The sequence below is a fragment of the Schistocerca gregaria genome, chromosome 8 (assembly GCF_023897955.1).
Source record: "Schistocerca gregaria isolate iqSchGreg1 chromosome 8, iqSchGreg1.2, whole genome shotgun sequence".
Taxonomy (NCBI): Eukaryota; Metazoa; Arthropoda; class Insecta; order Orthoptera; family Acrididae; genus Schistocerca; species Schistocerca gregaria.
Genome location: NC_064927.1, coordinates 355734282 through 355756061, shown reverse-complemented (window position 1 = coordinate 355756061; position 21780 = coordinate 355734282). Strand labels below are relative to the sequence as shown.

Sequence of the window (21780 nt, the reverse complement as noted above, 5' to 3'; positions counted from 1 at the left end):
AACTTAGCATGGGACGACTCCCACGAATTGAATGATAAGAATGCGTTGTATGTTCTCAACCTGAGCTCCCTTTGGAGGGGCGGCAGAAAACTTACAGCTAATGTGACGAATTTAAATGTGAGAAGCATGAAAATAGAGGGGGCTCTGCAAGTTGCCCCCATTCTGGTGTCCATATTCGCGTAAACAATTTACTTGGTAGCGAGTTTGGATGGTCTTCCACTATTGGAGGACGTAGCACATAATGCCTAGAAGAGACGGCCAATACACTGGGTTCGCCAAACAGAAATATTGTTGAATTTGAGCTAAATTCTTCTCGTTTATGGAACGGAAAGACAGGATTCTTGTTGACACCCATTCCCTCCTTCCCCCTCCCCCCCCCCCCCCCCCCCCGAATAAATATTTGATACAAGTAGGCAGTCAGGAGCTAAGGCACCGATACAGCCATGCGTCAGGGATTAACAATTTCAGAATATGCCGAGTGGGGCCTTGAATCTTTCCAGGATCCCACCGAACTTAAAGCCTTCTTACTGCAACTGCACGGTAGACTACGGATATCTGCCGGGCGGAGTGGCCGAGCGGTTCTAGGCGCTTCAGTCTGGAACCGCGCGACCGCTACGGTCGCAGGTTCGAATCCTGCCTTGGGCATGGATGTATGTGATGTCCTTAGGTTAGTTAGGTTTAAGTAGTTCTAAGTTCTATGGGACTGATGACCTCAAAAGTCAAGTCCCATGGTGCTCAGAGCCATTTGAACTTCGGATATCTCTGAATTCGCAATTTCGCCTGAGAATCTTTCAGCAACCTCAAAAGTCATTACTGTCCATATAGTTTATGAAATAAAATGTGAACTTAGATACATTCGAGAAGCGATCTGCACCAGTCATATTACTACATATATGCGCGCGTGCTTCTGTGCTATGTTTCGTGCACCTCTTTCATATTTCAGCATAAAACAAGTTTTCAATGAAAATAGTATTTATGTGATCTGAAAATTGTAATAGATACTATTAAAATCAGTCTTGACCACAAATTTATTTATTCTGGTAACCGGTTGCGACCACGCCTGTGGTCATCTTCAGACCTAAAAGTCAAATACAACGTCTGATCAGAGGGCTATATACATTGAAGAAAATTATATGAAACTGGAATGGCGTCTATACTTACCATGGCAACCAATACCTTCCCAACAACAAGCCCAGAGAGGGCAACCCATGTACTGTCGAAACTATTTTTATTTATCTCGTGTGTTTAATATTTTTACATATTATATTTAACAACAGCTGTTGAACCAGCTAAGTTGCATGTATTTTTATTTTTTCGTTCTTGTCATTGTTCTTTTAATTACGAAATTTTTACGTTATGTGACTTTTAACCCGTTGGTTAGCGATGATATCATTCTGTCAAAAGTGCTCTATCTAGCAGTGATTTACCACCAGAAGGAGGCTACTGCTCATACAGTATTTTGGTAATTCATAGTTTTATAACTTTGTAGTTTTATGTAATTTTCTTCAATGTATGTAGCCCTCTGATCAGACGTTATATTTGACTTGTTGGTCTGAATATGACCACAGGCGTGGTCGAAACCGGTTACCAGAATAAATAAATTTGTGATCATGACTGATTTTTAATAGTAACTATTAGTAATAACATTGATCACTGTCTGCTCCCACGATGTATTCAAAAGTCACTGAAAATTGTAAACCTAGTGCAGTGCAGGCTGTAACTTATTCGACGGCTGTCTATAGAAAAATTTGTGATGAGTATACTTGTTATTATGTTTACACACGGATACATAGTAAGCAAAGCAAAGCTCCGCATTGTGGCCCTAATGGGCCGCCGTGTCATCCTATGTCAGTGGTGTCATCAGATGCCGTATGCGGTGTGGAGAGGCGAGAGGTCAGTGCACTGCTCTGCCGGCCGTTGGCGGCTTTATTGACCTTGAAGCCGCTACTTCTAAATCAATTAGCTCCCGCTTTAGGTCTCGCTAGGTTTGTGTGCACCCCGGTCCAGTCCTCACACCAAGGAAAAAATCCCTACAATACCGGGGTCTTCTACATAGGAGCCAGACCACTTAACTACAAAGGCGGAATATGTACTGAAAGACAAAAAAAGGCGCACCACGAAGGAATCAACAGAATGGGATGGAAATCGATAAATCTGATGTACATATACAGACAAACAAATGATCACAATGAAACTTCCTGGCAGATTACAACTGTGTGCCGGACCGAGACTCGAACTCGGGACCTTTGCCTTTCGCGGACAAGTGCTCTACCATCTGAGCTACCCAAGCACGACTCACGACCCGTCCTCACAGCTTCAATTCTGCCAATACCTCGTCTCCTACCTTCCAAACATCACAGAAGTTTATCTTTCTTTCAGGAGAGCTAGTTCTGCAAGGTTCGCAGAAGAGCTTCTGTGAAGTTTGGAAGCCGGGAGACGAGGGTACTGGCAGAATTGAAGCTGCGAGGACGGGTCGTGAGTCGTGCTTGGGTAGCTCAGATGGTAGAGCACTTGTCCGTATAGCAAAAGTCTCGAGTTCGAGTCTCGGTCCGGCACACAGTTTCAATCCGACAGGAAATTTCATATGAGCGCACACTCCGCTGCAGAGTGGAAATCTCATTCTGGAAATTATTACAATTTCACAAAAATTAGATGACTTATTCGAGAGAAACAGTTCCACGAATTGAGCAGGTCCGTAGCGCGTTGGTCCACATCTGGCCCTTATCCAAAGAGATATTCGGTTTGGAATTGGTTTATAGTTGTCGGATGTCCACCTGTCGTGGCAAATTCTGTCAATTGCCGCGTTAGATCGTCAAAATCCCAGAATGACTTACCATGGAAAATGGAAGTGAGAGTTTGGCGTCATTGGCCGGGAGACCCCTTGCGGGGCAGGTCCGGCCGCCTTGGTGCAGGTCTTATTACATTCGACACCGCATTGGGCGACCTGCGCGCCGGATGGGGATGAAATGATGATGAAGACAGCACAACACCCAGTCCCTTAGCGGAGAAAATCCCCGACCCAGCCGGGAATCAAATCCGGGCCCGTAGGACGGCATTTCGTCACGCTGACCACTCAACTATCGGGGCGGACATGGCTTACCATGAAAGGTAACAAAACGGGTCGTAGAATATCGTCGATGTTCAGCTATGCTGTAAGAGTGCCGGTGATAACCAAAGACGTCGTGTTGTGAAATGAAATGGCACACCAGACTATCACTCCTAGTTGTCAGGCCGTATGGCGGGCGATAGTCGCTGTAGTATCTCACCGCTGTCTGGGGCGTCTCAAGACACACTTTCGGCCTGCAATCACATGGACAGGAATAAAATTTTGTTCACTGATAAGTCCCACTTCAAACAGAGGCCCGATGATTAGTGAAGAAGTGTCTGGAGACGTCACGGACAGCGGTGGGAAATGAACTTGACCCTCGCCCACCATACGGCTGGACAACCAGAAGTGATGGTTTGGGGCGTCATTTCTTTTCATGGCAGGAACCAGTTGGTTGCCATAAGCAGCACCCTTACAGCACAGTGGTAGGTCGACGACATTTTGCGTCCCGTTTTATTGCCCTTTATGGCAAGCTATCCTGAGTTTACATTTCAGCAAGATAATGCCCACCCGGAAACAGCGAGTTTCTGCTGCTTGTCTTCGGGCATCCCAAATCCTACCTTGGTCAGTAAGATGGCAGATCACTCCCCAGTTCAGAACGTTTCAGCATTATGGCTTCGGTATATTGACGACCTAACGCGGCAATAGGACAGAATTTGGAGCGATATCCTCAGGAGGACAATCAGTGCCAAGCCAAATAACTACTGGCATAAGGGCCAGAGGTGGAACAACGCATTATTGATTTGCTCAATTTATGAAGATCTTTCTCTTGAATAAATCATCCAAGTTTTTCTGAAATTGTATTCGTTTGTTTGCCTGTATATGTACCTTTTACTTTAAAAAAATTTCTGTCCCATTCTGATAATTCCTTCGTGGTCCTTTTTTATTAGTGCCATTTTAGATCTACAACTATGCTTCTGCCGTTTTCAAGTAGATGGAAGTAACGGCAAGTGGTGGTGCAAATGATAGATCCAATACGTTTAGATATTTGTAAACATAACACCATCAAAATATTAGTAGTTTCGTGATTGCATCATGAAGTTATTTTCGGCTGAATATGTCAGCTTCCGATCCAGATTCTCGTAATTTGCGAGAAGGAATAATTTTCTGGTTTAACGCAAAGAAATCTGCAGCTGAGACTTATAAAATGCTGCGTAGGACCTATGATGCGGCACCTATTAGCTAAGGAATATGCAGAGAATGGTTTCAACATATCAAGAACGGTGATGTTCACGACGAAGACCGACATGGCGGTGGAAGAGAGAAGATTTTCAAAGGTGCTGAAAACGGCGGAAGTAATAACAGGAGATCGTTGTCGAAAGCGACTTATGCGTTTCAGCCTAACACTTACAAACGGCCACAATATAGCCATAGACATCAAAAGATGATTTTGCAACATGACAGTGCTCGAGACCACGTTTCAAAACCCGTTAAAAACTACTCCGAAACGTTGAAATGGCAAGTCCTACCCCACCCGTCTTATTTTCCAGGACACTGCTTCTTCTGAATACCATCTTTTTCAATCAGTGGCACACGGCCTGGCCGACCAGGACCTCCGGTGATATGAACAACTGCAAGGTGCCCAGTTCCTCCGCCGCGGGATTCACATGCCGCCCGAAAGACGGAGGAAAGGAATGGCCAGCGTTGGCCAATACTTGGAATCGTAATTTTATGTAAGTTTTCACAGTAAAGCCTCAAACTTAGAGGAAAAAACGGCAGAAGCAAGGTTTTAGGTTTACGAGGGTGAGTCAAATGAAAACCTTAAATTTGTAAAAAAAAATCGAAATTTCGCGCCACTAGCCTGGAAGTTGGTAAGCGTGCTACTAACAGCGTGCAGAATGGCCTGTAGGTGGCAGCATAGTGCAAATGAAACATACCGTCGCAGTATCAGTATAAAGACGGCCGCCCCACTTGCGACTTGCACCAGGGAAGAACAGCGTTCTATTATTCGGTTTTTGCGTAGTGAAAGCGTGAAACCTACTGAAATTCGTCGACGAATGAAGGTTCAGTACGGTGGTACATGTTTGTCACAGCAGCAAGTCTACGAATGGAGTAGGAAGTTCGCAAATGGTGTGACTTCAGTGGAAGATGCTCCTCCTCCAGGTCAGGCACGAAGAGTTGCGACTCCACAGAACATTGCAGCAGTTGAAGCCATAGTGAAGGAAAACCGCCGAGAGACACTGAATGACATTGCAGCACGTTTACAGATTAGTCATGGTTCAGCACACCACATTGTGCATGATGTGCTCCAGTTTCACAGTGTGTCTGCAAGATGGGTGCCACAGTAGCTGACTCCTGAAGTGAGAGAACGACGTGTTGATGCTTGTGAAGAACTTCTATGGCGCTTTGAACGAGAAGGTGATGACTTCCTTGCAAGAATCGTTACTGGGGACGGGCGAAGCCTGGCTTCACTCCCGCCAACCCGAACCGAAGAGAGTGAGCAAGGAACGGCGCCATTCCTCATCACCTAAACCAAAGAAGTTTCGAAGAGAACCATCAGCAGGGAAGGTTATGCTGACACTCTTTTGGGACGGAAAAGGCGTCATTTGGGAGCATTACAGGCCTAGAGAGACCACTGTCACCAGTGCATCATACAAAGATCTCCTAAAAAATCATCTGCAGGCTGCAATCAAATCAAAGCGATGCGGATTGCTTTCAGCAGGTGTCCTTTTGCAACGTGATAATGCAAGGACCCACACTGCACGTACAACATTTGCAACAATCACAGACCTGCATTTTGAGTGTCTTCCCCATCCATCATGCCGGCCGAAGTGGCCGTGCGGTTCTAGGCGCTGCAGTCTGGAACCGCGAGACCGCTACGGTCGCAGGTTCGAATCCTGCCTCGGGCATGGTTGTGTGTGATGTCCTTAGGTTAGTTAGGTTTAACTAGTACTAAGTTCTAGGGGACTAATGACCTCAGAAGTTGAGTTCCATAGTGCTCAGAGCCATTTTTTCATCCACCATACTCACCAGACCTTGTCCCAAGTGATTTCCATGTGTTTGGACCACTCAAAGACGCAACGGGAGGAAAGAAGTTCCGTCCTGATGAAGAGGTACGCCACGCGGTGCATGAGTGGCTGCGCGGACTACCAAAAGAATTTTTTTCCTAAAGGTATTATGCGCTTTGTAAGCGCTGGAGAACTTGCATTGATCGTGGGGGAGATTGTTGAAAAGTGATACAGCTTTGTACCACTTCTGCACAATAAATAATATTTTTTAAAAAAATTGAGGTTTTCATTTGACTCACCCTTGTATTATGAGGTGGACCTCAAGGGACTGTTATAGAGCAGTTACCGTTTGCAATACAAATGATGCATTTGTTAACGTCGAAAGCGCCTTGAGGATGTTCGCAGATGCTGCTTATGTCTGAAGGAAGGTCGCAACGCCGTAAGGCAGCAGTGAAACGCAGGAAGCTGTGCGGAGGATCGATGATTAGTGCAGGAACAGTCAGTTGACCCTGAACGTAATTAAATATAACATGTTGCTCATAAATAGGCGAAAAGACCGGCTACTGTGTAAATTGAAAGGGGAAGGCGGGAGAAAGGAATGGAATGGAAAGAACTAATGGTATCATCTGCTTCAGGACTTTGTATGGAATCAGCGGCGAAGAATGAAATTGTATGCTGGACCGGGACGACAACTTGGGATCTCGAGCTTACTGGGCAGCTGTTACCACTAAGCCACTCTGACACAGTTTTTATTGCAAATGTGCGTACTATGTTGGCACGCTCCCCGGCGGACTCAGTCCCACCTAGGGACTAGCATGTCATCCATGCTAGTTAATTTTAGATTCCCGCTAGAGATCTAACGTAAATGTGCATCCTAACTGAAATTTATGGACTCGTTGCCCATCGAGGCGAATCAATAGTATGAGTGCGTGGTGTCTGTTCTTTCGGACATAAAAAAATTATTGTTGCACTATGGTGGCAAACCACTCGGGAAACACTACATAACTTGCACTCACCGCACTTTTTAAATATCACAGATGTGTATGATTATAACGGGAGTTTGTAGGTCTCATGTGGTCAATGTTAAATAAGCTAAGTTTGTGTACGTTTATGTGTGGGACCAATGAAGATAACAATCTAATATTTTTCCAGGTAATTTATCTGAAAGTATTTGTATGGAGTGTAGCCATGTATGGAAGTGAAACATGGACGATAAATAGTTTGGACAAGAAGAGAATAGCAGCTTTCGAATTGTGGTGCTACAGAAGAATGCTGAAGATTAGATGGGTAGATCACATAACTAATGAGGAGGTATTGAATAGAATTGGTGAGAAGAGGAGTTTGTGGCACAACTTGACAAGAAGAAGGGACAGGTTGGTAGGACATGTTCTGAGGCATCAAGGGATCACAAATTTAGCGTTGGAGGGCAGCGTGGAGGGTAAAAATCGTAGAGGGAGACCAAGAGATGAATACACTAAGCAGATTCAGAAGGATGTATGTTGCAGTAAGTGTTGGGAGATGAAGCTTGCACAGGATAGAGTAGCATGGGTAGCTGCATCAAACCAGTCTCAGGACTGAAGACAACAACAACATCGCTGTTATTTACGTCTACTGAAGCAAAATTAAGAGAAGATACAAAAAACCAGAAACAGAATTGTTTATAATTATGCAATTTTACTATGAATATTTGTACATGTAACCGTTAGACGCATACCTATTAAAATCGCTACCATGATTGTGCTCCAGTAGGTGTAGTATGTACAAAATTCGATGCAGCTGTCGCAAATACTCGCATTTTTTGATATGTAGGTACATGAGGTGTTAAAAGACGTCATTTTGATAAAATCACGTTTAAAGTTTAAAATGATAAAAACTCTCCAGCATAGTTCGCATCATCATCATCTTTGCCAACGTCCGTCTTCCTTGCGGATGACCTCTCTTCTTTGGTGGTGAGCACGGCTGCACACTATGCTTTCGCAAGTCTCAACTTTTCTAATAATTTCAACCACTTTACAGCATGACAGACTGTGGTGATGCTAAGCTGGATTAGAACTCTTTCTCCCCATATTTTAGTTATTAAATGTTAATAAAGTACCACTATCTCCCCTTCTCAGAGTATTCAACCTACAAACCCGTGTTTGGGTACTTGTCCAGTTATTATTGAAAGTCTCAGTGAGATTGAGACCGCCCATGTAGACACTTCCGGGAGTCGAGGTGAGCGAGGCCCATGTGAGCTGGATTGATGACTTCAACAGCTTCAGGAATAGACTTCCTGTGTACTAAACGCACTCCTGAAAACTAAAGCCTTTCGGAATTTACATCATGATTCAGGTCGAGGTGGGCAAAGTGAACGTATCGGTTTTCAGTCAGTTGCGTGTTTGTGCATGCATGAGGTCCAGACTGCTTTCTTCATACTTTCTAAATCAGCCTTGTATATGGCATAATTTCCAGGATATCCACATACAGACAGGCACCTCTGGAATTAGGTAGTTTGAGATACGCAAGTAACATAATAAAATTAAAAATGCAATACTTCTGAATGTCACGCAAAGATAATTTGTATGCCATTTTGTGAAGAAAATAGTGAGGAATATTGTAAGACTTGTTTTGTAAAACGTCAAAAATTTAAATTTTTTGCCTGCAGACTTCCTTAAGTAATAATAAGAATAAATATTATAAAACGTATTATAACCACTTAAGTACAATAAAATACAAGAATTAGAATTTTATATTAGCTGTTGATGGGCGTTGACATATATCAACGGGGATAGGTGAAAATATGTGCCCCAACCGGGACTCGAACACGGGATCTCCTGCTTACATAGTTGAATGTAATAAATGACACAAAGCCTTAAAACCCGTGTATTCATTTTCAAACACCCTGTACTTCATTTATAATATATATCAAAGTCCGTCAGCAGCTGAAGGTATTAATATACAATTCTAACTTCATTCTAGACGGCTGCATGTCATCAATGGTGTCTGTTGTTTCGGAACAGACACCATATCCATATAAGTACATAAATATAAAAATATTATCATGTAATCATTTCCTTACAACAACTGACAGTATACTGCATTAGCACAATCGAGAAATTACAGCTCCCAAAAATGTTGCATTTGAAATCCACATATCCGAAAATACAGTCACATAATTAATATAAAAACTATAATAGCAATAAAAACTCTCAACTTTAACCAAAAATTTATCAACAATATCAAAGTGTTCCCTCACCATTATTTCACTAGGCACTAAAATTGTAAACACTAGTGCGTATACTGTGACTAAACGACCTCGTAAATGAAGTACAGGGTGCTTCAAAATGAATGTACGGGTTTGAAGGCTTTGTAGCATTTATTACAGTCAACGTTTAGTTATAAATAATACATAAAATGAAAGAACAATTCAACCACTGTTTCATGTGAGTGTTCAATATGAGCACCATTCGCCATACGGGACACAGTAAATAGGCGAAGTCTTCCAAATCTTGATCGGCGTGCCGGTACTGCCCAAAAAACATTGTTTGGGGCAGACTCGTTGCAACTGCTTTATCTTGTGGGGATTTGCTGACCCTCGATGCCCACATTGCTTGTGTTCACATTTCCGCTTACATGAAGTGTCGATCCAGAAAAATCTTCGTCATGCACCAACATTTCGTTTTGCAAAGTTTGCACGTTAACTGTAGTGTGTTGGCTTTAGAGCTTGTAACTGTTGCGAGCGATGAGGATGTAGCTGTAATCTTCCACTTAAGTCTCAACTTAGAAGGCACTGGGATTGGTAATTAACGACTAGCCTTCCGAACTGATTTCGTGGGGCTACGCTTGAGACTCTTAATAAGTTCAGCACATTCTTCTGACACTATTGGTCGCTCCGGACTCTTCCCTTTGCGCACAGGTATACAAACAAAACTGTATGAGTTGTATTGTTCATAATTGTAAGTTGAATATAATAATTGCTACAGTCTTAAAACCCGGATATTCATTTTGAAATACCATTAAAAATGTTTTGAAACGTCAATAGACAGAAACTTTGGGAAATAATGACGAATCGCGGATATCCAAAGTTTATATCAAGACACAAATATCACACTAGATCTCAATGGAAAAACAACTAATGAGGTACCAACTAACAAAGGAGATGTGACGAGGCTGGTGCATCTCTCCAACTTTGTTCAACATCTACATTAATAAGATAGTACATTATGGAAATCAGAATTTCAGAAAGGCGTAAAACAAATAAATCCTAATTTGAACAGGGAAATTTCAAAAGAAAAAACTAAGTCAACGGCCTTCATGGGGGGAAAAAAACCAATCAGAACCAAAATAGTGATAGATAATAAGATTTTAAAGCAAGTAAACCATTTAATGTACCTCGGATGTGAAATGACATTTGACTGCAGCAGAGATATTGAAATTAAGCTTAGTAAATTCAGTCGGGTATGTGGAACAATCAACAGGAACCTAAAAAACAGAGCCAGGGAAGACATTCAAATTAAATTTTACAAAACTGTTGCAGTTCCCACACTGCTCTATGGAAGTGAGACATGGGTGATTACCAAGAAGTAAGAAAGTTGGATTCAGGCACAAGAAATGAAATTCCTTAAAGGTTGCACAAGAGAAGACAGGCTAAGAAATTAAAATCTTAGAGAAGAACTGCAAATCTTTAGCCTCAATGATAAAATTCGAGATTACAGAAGAAAATGGAATGAACATCTACAAAGAATGGAGAGTGAGAGACTTCCCTTAAAGGCAAGAAATTATAAGTGCTATGGGAGAAGAGAGAGAGGAAAACAGCTACAGAGCTGGGTACCCTAACAGGCAGTTCCTGCCTAATACCTGAAGAGAAGACGAAGATGAACACCGTGTGATGCTGCTGTTTCCTTAAGTCGCTTCGGCCTTCTTTCGGGAAGCAATTTTTGTTATTTTCTTCTCAGTGGAAAGTCTTTACCTTTCTGTCTTCCCTTCCTTAACATTTTGTGGTTTGCCGGTTGTGCCTGTGGAATCGCGAACCGTGTTGAATTTGTTGTTGGTAGCAAGAACGGTCAAGCCATGAATGGGCGATTTTGGCGGGCTCGAATGATAACAGCAATTAAACGTAAAAGTTAGAGATTTCCTTGCATCTTTGAGATACTTACTTTCATGCCTCTATATCCTCAGAAAGTTACCTCTGAAATATGGAAATAGATATATGTAAAAATATAAACAATTTTATTAACAAACAATTGCGGAAATGGGGGAGGTCGGTGACCCGCATTATAACCCCCCACCCCTTTCCCCCGCCCACCCTTAGTTCCACATCTGTTCACATTCGAAGTTTGTGCTCAGTCATGTCGTCGATAGGTCGTTAAACCCGAATGCGTGATTGCGTGTGCGTGCAATTTCCGCTGTATGACGCCCGCGTCATCTGCTCCAGAATGCAGAGTTGGATAGCATTTAGTGTTGTGATAGCGAGACGAGACTGCTAGGTCGAATTAGAGACGAATGTACGGTGAACGATCAGTGTCAGAATCTATCCATGTGAAACTAATATACACCTGGATAGCTGTGCTTCTTTCTGTTGTTCATAGAGTTTGATGATGATATGCCAGCCGGCCGCGGTGGCCGGGCGGTTCTAGGCGCATCAGTCTGGAACCGCGCGGCTGCTACGGTCGCAGGTTAGAATCCTGCCACGGGCATGGATGTGTGTGATGTCCTTAGGTTAGTTAGGTGTAAGTAGTTCTAAGTTCTAGGGGACTGATGACCTCAGATGTCAAGTCCCGTAGCACACAGAGCCATTTGATATGTCGACAGGTTGGTCGAGGACAGCGAAGTATTGCCACGCTGCTTACTGTCGTACACTCTAAGGCAGTGGTCGTCAAACTTATTTTGGTCATGAGCCAATACTGACACTGTGAGCGGCACCTCGGGTCGCATATGTACTGATATTATTATCAATTCGCAATGTACGTAAATTCGTACCTTCTGAACCCCAAATATACTACGTATAACGAGGGCGCGATAAGTGGGCCGCTGGCCCCCAACTATTGATCGTTAAGTCTACACTATTCGGAACATTTTCTATCTACTGTTCTGTTTCAGATTGCTGCCACACTCAGCAACCGCAACGTTGTTACACTGAAATAGCCTGTCGAAGTGTTGTTGTTGTTGTCTGTGTGAGCGGATAATTACTTTATTAACAACAGTTACTGTACTTGTAATTAAATGCATTATGCAAGATGAGCGACAATTACAAATATTTACTAAATGTTTTGAATGTCACTGTAATTACCTGGCGTTGTGAGCTATATTGGAGGCGAACTCGTAATCTAACATGTTTGTTCTTCTTTACAGAAATTTATTCGCCGACATCGCACGAAAATACAATGATTACTAGTTTCAGCGAAATTAAATCACCATCTTCAGATCATCTGTGTAGAAAAAATATTTTACGGGGCCAGTCCATTACGTCGACTGCTCACATTAATTGGACACAACTATAATGTATATAAAGCTACAATTACGGAAATTTGTAATGTCAAACCAACATAAAATGCATAAAAATTCAAAGTAAACATACCTTATAGACGATATTCCATAGAACCGTCTCTCGTCGTAAAAGAGCAGCTGGGCGAACAACGCACAGTAGTTATACATAAAACACATAAGGCATGTATAAAATATTCTCATGTTGTGTCCTTGTTGACATCTGAAAGGAAACTGTTATGGCACTATCAACGGAATACAGCATGTTTAAACGTGCCGCCAGATGGCAGCAGTTTTTTACAACACAAGATTGTCTTCTATTAATTTTCAAGTATATAAAATCCATAAAAGGATTGTATACCTAGTTTTCCAAATATATGCATCAAAAAATTATTACAAAAATATTATTACTGTATCTTAAAGGAAAGAAAAGAAAAATTTGGAGTAGGAATTTAAGTTCAGGGAGAAGAAATAAAAACTTTGAGGTTTGCCTATGACATTGTAATTCTGTCAGGACTTGAAAGAGCAATTCAACGGAATGGCAGTATCTTGAAAGGATGATATTAGATGAACATCAAGAAAAGCAAAACGGAGATAATGGAATGTAGTCCAATTAAAAACCGGTTTTACTATTATTTGGGAAGCAAAATAAATGATGGTGGTCGAATTACGGAGGATATAAAATGTAGATTGGCAAAGGCAAGAAAAGCATTTCCGAAGAAGAGAAATTTATTAACAGCGAACATAGATTTGTCAGGTAGTCCTTTCTGAAAGTATTTGTATGGAGAGTGTAGCCATGTACGGAAGTGAAACGTATACTATTAACAGAGTAGACAAGAAGAGAATGGAAGCTTTTGAAAAGTGGTTCTGCAGAAGAATGCTGAGGATTGGAGGAGGTTGTGAATAGAATTGGGGAGAAGATGAATTCATGGCACAACCTGACTAGAAGCATGGGGGGGGGGGGGGCGGCAAAAAATCGTAGAGGGGGACCAAGAGATAAGTATAGTAAGCAGATTCAGAGGGATGTAGGTTGCAGTAGTTACTCGGAGATGAAGAGGCTTGCAAAGGATAGAGGAGTATGGAGAGCTGCACCAAACCTGTCTTTGCACTGAAGACCACAACAATAACATCTTATATCAGTGTTACGATCATTGTTACAACATACATAAATTAGAACTATTAACATTACAATGAGAGAGAGAGAGAGAGAGAGAGAGAGAGAGAGAGAGAGAGAGAGAGAGAGAGAGAGATATTAAAAATATGAAAACGGTGTTGTGCGACTTTACTACATGCGAGTGTAGGGTCTTGTATAATAACGTATCTTCAATGATCAGCTGCTGATGTGTGCTGAGTAGCTCGAGGTTTGGCTTATGGTCCAGTGTGTTAAGTCCTTTATCTGAGTCATTCATGAATTCGTATTAAGATAGCCTTAATATAATTCCACATTCTTTGCTACATATATGTATCACATTTGAAGATGATCGTCCCTAACGCGCATTCACGAATCCCTGTTACTTCCGTGTTAAAACTTATGCCGTAGCAGCTTATCGGTACGGGTCCGTCACTCCCGTGAGTTGTCAGCATTAGCAGACAGTGAAAAATGTTTTCTAACCATGCACTGATCGCGCCACTTACCGCTCTGTTCCTGAGGTAAGCGACCGATTTTACATAGCTCACTGCAGAGTTCATCAACGTCAATTAAAATTAACGACATCTTAAAATATTACTGTCTTTGTAAGTATTTTTGTTTGTGTCTGAGCAGGAAAAACTACTCTCTCCAGAAGCTATGAACGTTAGTTGGCGTTTTTGGATTCGGCTGCTGCCATATGCATGTTGTTAGAACATATGGCTCAGAACGCGACCTGCACAAATACTGTTTCGAACGTAGTTCACGACCACACGACCACTGCTCTAAGGAATAGGACTGCCATTGTCACTTAGTGGAAGGTCGGACATTGTCCGTGTGTACACCAGTGCACTTCGCATTAATATACACATGTGAAGATTCCCACAGGTTAAACAATGGCGTCTGTGTACGGTGCTAGAATATTGAACGCTCGAAAGCAGCTCCACTACGCTTAAAGTGAAGGATTGCAACTGCAAAAAAAGTACCGTATTTAATTAAAAATATCTCTGTCCCACGTATTATAATTTTGCTTTATTTGTGCACTTAGAGATAAGTGAAGATATCTCAATCCCAGAGGGGGGCTAAACACGTCCATGGAAGGCTGCACTCGGTGGTCCTGATGTGTTATTGGGACGGAGGGGAAAGGCTTCAGGATGTATATCTTAAAACATCTCTACATGTACGATGATAGGAAGCAATAAAGTTATAACTTTCCATTACTTTGAGCAGACAAACGCAAGTCGGACATATTAGTAATACTTGCTATGAGCAGAAAACGCTAACAGCTGTCTTTCGTGTAAGGTGAATGTCCACTTTCTAAATACGGTGACAGCGTTATTTTAAGAAGCATGTTCCAGCACCTAAGCGTCGAAGGGGGTGACTACGCGTACATTGTACGACCTTGATAATAGGTACGAAGTAAATAGGCCTACGTTTCTATGCCGTGCATTGTCTCGAATGCGTTTTGATCGTGTATCCCAAAGAGACCGTAAGTGATGATTTTACTTCCATCTCCTAGCTGATTCTGGTCGTGCTATACTATTGGGATGTATAATGAGATAGTTATCTGTCAGAATAGACTTCGCTCTTATAAGATATTCATTGAATAATCATTTTCGTTACTAACAGTTTTCTGTGACTGCCATTATGGAGGTATTGTATATATAAAATTTATGTAAACAATCACAATGTTTGTTGTTATTTACGTTGGTTTCTTCTCGGCGGGAACTTAACATTTATGCTCATCAGGCATCAAATGTGTGAAAACTACTAAATAATATTTTTGATAATAAAGTACTAGAAAGTGAATTAATCTCAGAGCTGTACCTCAGCTGCGAAGGTTTCGTTGGAATTTAGGGTAACACTGCACTAGATATAAATGGAAATTGTATGTACAATCTTTCTTATCACAGAAGATGTACTGATGCGTGAATGTTTGAAACTTCTTCTTGTGTGTCTTCTAACTTTTCCGTAGGTACTCCGTTGCTTCGAATTTTCAATACCTTTTTGGGACCTTTATTGTAATAAGAAATACGCCAGTTATCTTTTTTACCGTTACCACTGCCGTCTTAGAAGTGTTCTTCAAAAGTAGATATTCTGGAACCGAGCGATTCAGCGTAGCTCATTCAACATAGCTATAGTGTCGTTTCCCTATATTCTTATAGATTATGCAAACGTATCATGTCCGCCAATACTGACAGTACTTTCCTTAGAGCTTTATCATGGTTCGACAGTATTCAGTATTACTTCTCTGTAACGTTGTTTGCTTGGTTACAACTACTAATATTTCGGTTATGCGATTTTGCATAAAGCAAGTCGGCAACTTCACTAGCCTCTTTAAGAAATATCTAATTTATGTGCTGTAAAGCAGTTGATTGTATCGGTTATACACTAGAAGTCTTTAGCTAATGCTTATTGCGTTTCTCTATTCGTTAGATTATTACTGCCTCGCCTCAGAATATATTTGATTTCGTTTTAACAAAACTGCTCTGTCTGAGAACAGCTTTCTGTAATTCATGGTAATGTTGTCGCTGTGAGCAAAAGGGTTAATCCTAAGCAAGGAGAATTACAGAAGTCTGCATTCTAATTTTTTTAAATTTATTCTTTTACTACAGGTTATAAGAAATTCGTGCTTGTAAAGGAAGGTAATGGAGTTTGACACAAGAGAAAGAACTGCGGCGCTACAAAGAAGGAGACGAGTTCTTAAAAAGAATTGTGTTCTGGGTTATGCGCAGTATCGTGCAATAAAACGCGAATAAGAAAGAACAGTTTGCGCATCTCTGGCTGCAGCAGGTTATTGCCAACTACGTACTGTAGCAGAGAGCTCAGAGGATAATAATCCGTAGACAGAGGGGCCGTGTGCCTGTAGCTCGAGAACAGTGCGGAAGAAAATTGACCTTGCTAAGTCAAAGGAATGATTCCGACAATCTCTTGGTGCAATTTTGTTTTTACCCATACCATATACGAGTCTGGTAACCTAACTACTACACCAACTCATTGATAGTGGTAAAAGTTAGCCTGTATGAATATAGGATGCATAGAACTGCTTTCTTTCAGGAATCTTCCTTCCACCACAGTCCTATACTCAAGTGTGTGTACCTTCGACAGATAAAAAATAAGAAAAGTTGGATGTGGTATTACATTCGCTGAAATTAGAATCTCATTCGAAGGGATCTTGATTTAAACCCTGGTCCGTTCTTCCCTGTTAAAAGACACCGTGGAATTCCCTAAAATTATTCAGGCGAACTCCAGTTGATACTAGTTGGAATTTTTGCCGAAGATTAATTGGTGTAACAGTCGAAACTTAAGATTCTAGAAACTATTGTTTACGTGGTTGACAACTTTAGAAAGAACTGCAGTGGGTGTTCAGTGAGTGTCACATGATGACATAGTGAAACGCTTACAGCCTACTCTCATCTCTTCCTGTAGTCTGCATAATTTACAGGACTGCAACATATGAAATTTTGTGGTAGTTCGATATTTAGCCTCTGAAAAACACGTATCGTCGTATCCTCAAAACATAACAAATATAATATTTCAATTTATACAAAGAATACAGCGATGAATGACAGGGCAACAGATTTGAAAATCTATTTGTGTTCGGAAGCAACTTGTTGAGAAGCTCTCAAAACGAACGTTATCAGAAAGCGACAGGTATTTCGCTCGCCTTCACTGTTCATGAATTAGTTCTATTTTATTCTGAATATCACGTGAGAACCGATTAGATTTTCTTCTGCTAATGTGATTTAGCGTCTCAAGAACTGCCATGAAACATAAACGGAAGTTATATGAGTAAACGATACAACAGTTTCATTACTGAGAAGGGATATTGTGTCTTTCGTTCCATAACGATTAAAAATCGCACTGTACTCACAGTATTCTCGCCCGAATGAGCCGCATCAATAAACATCTGCAGTGCGTACTGCGACAAGAGCGTTTGTCGCGTGACTGAATTCCTTGCGCCGACTTGGGTTTGCGGTAATCCAATTGTTACCTGTCGCCGACCTGAAACGAGGAAGCGCACTTTTAGTTGCGTGTCTGTTCCGCACTCCCTGCTTCGCTTGGGTGAACTTCTAGTTTCAATAAACTTGAAAGAATGTAGCGCTAGAGGCAGTGGAATCGCGTTCTCAAATTGGTAACAAAGTAAGACCGTCGTTTTCTTCAACTATCTGTACTTCAACTTCTAACGAATAATAGTGGAGCTTCTGAAGATGAAACAGGTATCGGAATAATAATTTTCCTATTACAAGTTGCTCATAAAAGTAATATCGTCTTGAAGTAGTCGGATTATTCTACCTGGTATCTAGCAACTCATTCCCCACATTCAGTTTTGTGTTGAAACATGATATAATGGTTATCTACTCATGAGGCAGTTCAACCCCCTCTTAATGTTTTTCCAATAGCGGATGCTCTGATAAGTGGCGTGGTGGGAAGGGGGTGGGAGATATATGTTCCCTCATTGGATTCTGCAGCTCCCTGCATGGGGCACATTGCCTGCCTTTTATCTTGTGTCTTCCTTTCTTCTTTTTCGTCTCTTATCTCGCCTTCGTTGGTCTTTGGTAGGTCTTGGGGTTTTCTTCCGATGGTTTTCGCGCCTTAGGCCACCTCTGATGTACAGTCATGTAGACCTGTCTGTTCGAGGAAAAAGGAACTGAGACCTCGTAGTTTGGTCCCTCCAATCATCAAACCGACCAATAACGGATACGTTAATTTTGTCAGCACTCTGGTTTTATGCGTCATCTGTTTCCAAGCAAAATGATTCTGAAAAGTCACTCTCGGGGTTTGAAGATCTGTTGTGATGCGCCCTGTTTACTAAAATATTTCTTTACTACTATCACTGTTGAGTGACTTGGACCGTTCACCTTTTTGCTGAAGTCAGTTGCTTTTAATCAAACCAGCGCGCTCTGCTAATAACAGTGGTGAACAATGGCTGAGCTTCAAGGAAAAAATAAGTTTAAAGCTTTCCCTTGCAGTCAGTCAAATATGTCGATGCGACAGACCATGTGAGGTTGAATACCCAACGCCTTTGTGGAGCAGCTTTTATCTCAGACGAAAGTAACGCACCCGTGATTGAAAGACGTTAAAAGGTGGCTAGACTGCCTGAGAATGTGATTGATCTTATCCTTACGATGACTGCTATACCCAGATAGTAAAATTTCCCCTTCCTGTATTATGAAATGTCGCAACGCACGTACAAAGTTTTGTGGTGTTCTTGTGAACAGAATGTGGATGGTAATGTAACGAAAGTAGAATAAAACGCGGATCACATACCACTGTGTAAACACATTTCATGCAGAGCAGACCTGTATATGGAAAGGTGACATTGGAGGACGAGGAGGAGAATGGAGAGAGGAGTTAAAAGAAACAAAATTCCTTTCCTTCGGTTCGAGGGGCGGTAGGAATGGGATCTTCCCCTTGATGTCACCGTTTTGAATTACGTGAACAAACGTCGTTCGTGGAAAAATCACAGTTATCGACAAAGTAAACCGTAAACTCCGCCGTATCGGAAAGTGATCCGGTCATTTGACCAGATACAGCCACTTTCCCGCTGAAAGGAATGAGAATTATTACGTTGTTCTGCGGGCGCGAAACGTGATCCGGGAAAAATGTCTTCGCGCGGACCCGCTGCAGCTCACTTTAGTGTCATTACATTTATTGACAAGGAGAAAGGAGTATGGCATTAGCGAGTTGGACTTGCGCTCTGAGCGGGAGGGGAGGGGGAGGGCTTATGTAACATAAATGGCAGTATCTTTTGATTAATTGACTTAGCTTACATTTTTACACTGCCAAGGGACCGTATGTGACATAAATTTCAACTTCACGCCTCTATCTGTTCCTGACAAAATGTAGCCGTAACAGATCCTGTAAGTACTCCGTTTTTACCAAAAACTCTGAGAAAATTTGTTCAATCGATTTTATTTATTGTTAAAATGTGCCTTAGTAAAGGAGACATCACGTGTGAACAATACGACATAATTACAAAGAGACATTAGAATTTTTGATCTGGTGTGGCATCGGGATAAATGTAGATTCATACAGTTTTCGTGAATAAATCACATTGTAACAGACAGTCGCGACACTAGCGCACCTAGTGGCGAAAAGCCAGCCATAAGATAGTTTTTTTAATTATTTCCGTTACGTAATTTGTGAAATATAACAAATATTTTTGTCGCGCAAGCATTAGTAAGTAATCAAGAAACGAGAATGTTAGTGATATAAATGTAAAAAGAACGGAATCTCTGTGTCAGTGACATACGTTACAACATATTCATGAAGAAATACTTTAGAATTTTTGTACAGTTTCAGCGTACTTTGTTAAAGGCAAGAAAATGTAAACACAATATTTCATGCTTGATAAGCCATGCATTTCTGTTACTACCTGTTCTTATTACGATAGGCATTTTCCTTGATACATAGACTTTTCATTTAATCTATGGATTCACACATTTTTACACTTCACTAAACTTTCCAATACAAAATATTTTTGTGAAGTTAATTACTTTTTTTCCAAAAAGACTACTTTGTTGAAAACTCTTGTCGTTCGTGGTGCAGTTGTAGCAGCACTTGCGAAATTGGTTTCTTCTGTGCGGAGAAAGCGTTTTATTGCTTATGACGTTCTTCACGTTTGTGTGAATTCTCTCTCCACCTTCAGTTAAATGGTTTCTCCTGCAAATTACAGGAGAAAGACTGTCAGTGTACCATGTGATACTTGAGGGCCCTTAGGAAACCAGAGAAAGACAAATGTCGTGACATTTTTCTATTATTACCTTTACTAATTGCATTGCTTACTCTTCCGTCTGTACAAAAAGTATGTTGGCAATCAATGTAAACGATACCATCCGCACTCATCCGACACTGTATTCAAAAGTGTAGCTCACTGTCCGCTTGGAGCGCTAGTATCTTATTGTTTAACAGTAATGAGGAGAAGTGTCCTGACTGTATGTTAGACTGTGTGTACAGCCGTACTCCTGCCAACCCTGTTTATCTAGCGTAAGATCGGCGGCGCTGGCGGCCAATAAGTCCCAGTGCTTGTTTTCGTAAATACTGATTCACTTTTTCTATTATGAAATTGCGAAAATGGCAAATCAACATGATAACTCAAAGTTTAGTTTCCTGTTAAGTAAATTAGCTGCCATAATAACCGTTCCGCCCCGCAGGTGTACAAGGAAGAATTATTGAGGTAAGCAGGGGTTGACACGTAGCTTACTAGTTTCAAAAGTTTATCGGGATATCCGTTGAAGATGAACAGCGACCGATATGTCCCTTGATTTCCAGAATGAACGAGAGAACTGAAAAATCCTTGTTGCGTGTTAAGTAGTATTCGGTCAGAAATGGCAGATTTCGCACGCACCCGACACATAGGCCCTGTCCCATCCTTTTTGTGACTTACTTGTCTTTCCAAAAATGAGACGGAACAGAAAAGAAGCAGCTTTTTAGGAAATGCAATAGGTTAAATACAAATTGCTATACCTAGCATTCCCATAATAGTTAGTTAATTAAATGTTCCGTAGATAGTCTTATGTCGTAATGATATGAAGCAAGTCACCTTATAGGTAACGTATGCATGATCATTGACACATTAATGAACACATTTTTAGTCATACTCATGCAACTACACTTAAAAACTTTGTTTTGTAACAGGTTACAAGTTTATAATAAAAATCTATTGAATAGGAGTTTCGGAAGGATTTATTTTACGTTAGATTTAAAACTTGCTTTGGTACTTGTCAGACATTTTGTGTTATGACGCAAGTGATAAAAAATTTTGCTTCTCCATAATGAACTACTTTCTGAACCGTCGACAGCGTCTTTTCTCTAGTGTTGTAGGTACGCACGTAACTATCTTCTCAAATTGTGACAAGTAAAATAGCTAACTCATTGAAGAGGTACCTATATGCCGACAGTGGGCGAGCACCGCATGTTATTCTTACGGTTTGTTTTCGTGCAGTCGGTACTTTCTAAGTGATGAGTTACTACAGAGAATTATTCCATAAAACATTGTTGAGTTGAAATAGACAAAATATGTCAGGAAGTTGGTCTGTCTATTTCCAACACTAGCGATTATACGGCGACTTATAAAACACGTTTGCAAAAAATATTACGAGGGTGAATTGTATAATCCTCTTACGTTTAAATGT

The 21780-nt window shown here is 41.2% G+C and overlaps 1 protein-coding gene across 3 annotated transcripts in view; it reads left to right on the top strand.

Annotated features, from left to right (window-relative positions):
• Nucleotides 1–21780, top strand: part of LOC126283941 (putative fatty acyl-CoA reductase CG5065) — a 464455-nt gene that overhangs the window by 61963 nt on the left and 380712 nt on the right. The gene's annotated exons all lie outside the window — the stretch shown is intronic.